Genomic DNA, 3,165 nt, shown 5'->3' with positions numbered 1-3,165 from the left:
CCGCCTGCTTTGCGCATCCCTCGGTGCTCCTCTGCAGCCCGCAACCCGTGTTCTGCACCTCCTCTTCAGCCCACACTCATTTCTCAGCGCCCCCTTCTTCAGCCCCCACGCACCCCATATCGATCCCTCCCAACCCAACTTGAGTCTCTGCAGTCCTTCCTCACCCACTACGTATACCTGCCTTCTCCTCCATCCCTTCCCCCAAAGCCTCCTTCCCAGTCCCTGGACACATCCCAGGGCCCATTCCACGCCCCGCTTCTCACCCAGCGCTCAAGTTTCATTTTAGCACGAATCCCTCTTCCCCCGCTAATCCTAGTTCCCAGCGCTAATGCCCCCTGTGGTCTCCCCATATCCTCGGCCTGCAGCCCAGAACTCCCTCCTCAGGCCCCAGAATTCTTCCAGTCCCCAGTGCACCTTCCTCAGTCCATAGTCTCAGCTAAGTCTCGGGCCCTATATCCTGCCGATTCTCAGTCCCACCTTTCCCTCCCAGGACCCTTTATTTCAACCCGCAGGTCTGCCGGATACGACCGATCACCGTCTCCCTGCCAGTTCTCAACCGCCCTAGAGAATTCCCAGCCCTGCTTTGATACTTGCAGTCTCTACTTTCTAACTCCACATGCACCTCTCTCTGGGTTCATGGTCCTTCCTACCTTTGATTCTTATCACTCTTCTCTTCTAATAATTTAAGCTCTTCAAGCTTCCTAAGGATGTCTCAATACAATTTATTAATAGTTGGTTCCCAGAAGCAAATAATATTGCGCTTCTTAGAAAATGACTTCTACAAGCTCTCTAGCCACTTGAATGACAAAAAACTTGTTTAGATTTGTGGAATGTTATTAAATTATTTTATCTGTACAACATAACCTGTTTTCAGTGTTCTTACTCAAATTGTCTGATAGTATTTGGATTGTACCTTTCACCTGAAGAATTTCATAGATAAGCATTTTAGAAATAAGAGGAACAGGAAAAGGCCAGTCACAATGTATTTTGCATAGAGTAGTGTGGCGATAGCTACCAAAGCCCAGCAATAAGCAATCAGATAAGGTATGTTGTAGACTTGATGGAGGGAAATGAATAGGGTCAGTTAATTGGGCATAATAAGTTTAGATAAGAGTTGGTGGTTTTCATGATTTATTCCTGCTTGAGTAATAGGCCTGTATTTTGAGTTCATTAATATGAACTAATATAGCATGTAACTTTCTTACTTTGTGATTTAGCAATTTGCTAATTATGATTTGAAAAATAGGTCGACTCCTCTATGTATTGATTTGCAGTCACCACAAGTACTATAAGGAAAATAATTAAAGCATTATAAGCAAGATGATAACTATTCAGCATTATAAGCAAGATGATAACTATTCAGCATTATAAGCAAGATGATAAGCAAGATGATAACTATTTCCCTATAGGCTGTACTTTGGTCTGCTTCAAGTGCCAGGCTATCATTTATTGCAGACAGCTTTGCCCAGGCAGGATCAGCTGAACTGAAGTCCTGTTTCAATGCAATCTCTCTTTTTATTAAAAGAAGGTGAACTTTGATAGTTTATCACTGCTTAATATGACCTTGCACTCTCACTTATTTATAAAAATAAAACCTTTACGTCTGTTCCATGAGTAAGCAAGAGTCAGGGCGCTTACATTTTGAAAAGAATGTCCCTTCAATGTCCCAGTCTAAAAGCCTACCTGTTTTTGCGTTCCCCAAATCTCAAGAGAAGATTTTTAAATTACTAATTCCAACTTGTCAACTATCCAGTTTCCTTTGTTTTTCTTTCTTATTACTATTATTGATCAATTGCTTAATAACATTTATCAGTGAAATTTGAAGGGAAATTTCTTAAGTAATTTGGGAGTTATAGCTGAGGTGAGGACTTGAGATATAGAGCTTAAACATTGCATTTTCTATTTTCTCTTGGTCCAGGACTTGCTCCATGCATTACTTGGCATGTGCTGTTTCTCCGGCACTGTGTTAAACCCTGGGAATGCAAGCCTAAGTAACTTTTTTCTTTTTAAGAACCCTCAGTCTAATGGAGAAATAACTCATTATAATGTGGTACAGTAACTGCTACTGGAGAGGGTCGGGCCAACTGTTATAACAAACACAGAGGATATGAAAATGGTTTCACAAAAAATAGGTATAGTAGTCTTCTGATTCAGAACAGATTTGAGAAGTTTAGGAAATACAGAAAATAGAATGTGTTCCACTGGGAAATGACCCAAATAATTCACCGTTATGGTTATGAGTAGTATAAACGTAAGTAGTTTATATACATAAGATACTCCAATCAAGTTTTTACAACAAATCAGATATTCAGAAATAGGTGCCAAAATATAACAAAGGAGCAACTTATTCTTAAGCTATAAAATCTAATATTTCTGAATATGCAAATGCAGGAAGATATATCAGTCTAATTTAGAGTAAGGGCAACAGTTGAGGGACCCCAAAAAAAGAGAGTACCCCAAAAGAAATAATTGCCCATTGGGAGGGAAACAGATGATACTCATAACAAATTTGGCTGCTCTTAAAAAAAAAAGAAAAAGAAAGGGAAAGAATAATACAACCAGGATGGACATTTCTTCCCAACCAAAAATTGTTGACTCTAGAGAGAGAAGAATAAAATTGTTAAAATTTCCTGAGCTTATCACCACAGTTGACTGATACAAAAGAAAGGTGACTGGAAAGTGGCTGTTTCTTGGCAGTCTAACTCCTCATGCTATTCCAGGCCAGATTTCAAGGGAAAGATGCCAGAGGTAGGAAGGTTAGTGAGCGGTTCTAATAGTCCAGGGCCTGACCTAGGGTGGTGGTAGAAGAAAAGAACAAGTATGAGGACAGTGTAAAAGAAAAACTTGTTAACTGGCTGTGCGAGATTGGGAAGTGGGATCAGTTGTGGATTAGTTGAATGTTTCAAACCTTAGGTAAGTTGAGGATTTCCATCAACGAAATAGAGAAATCAGCAGAGAGCAAACTTAGGGGACACAGTGGTGGCTTTGTTTTTAGAATTTCTAGAAGCCTATTGAACATGAGATGACATTTCCCATGGAAATGTCAAGCAGGCAGTTAGAGATATCTGCTGAAGTCCTGGGCAGGGGATGAAGCTATGAAATAGACGGGTAGTCATCTGCACAGAGGTTCTAGGTGAAGATGTGGGCATGAGTGAGAACTAGGGA

The sequence above is a fragment of the Hyperoodon ampullatus genome (genome assembly GCF_949752795.1).
Source record: "Hyperoodon ampullatus genome assembly, chromosome: 11".
Classification (NCBI taxonomy): Eukaryota; Metazoa; Chordata; class Mammalia; order Artiodactyla; family Ziphiidae; genus Hyperoodon; species Hyperoodon ampullatus.
The sequence above is the reverse complement of the archived record's forward strand: the minus strand, read 5'-3'. Positions refer to the sequence as shown.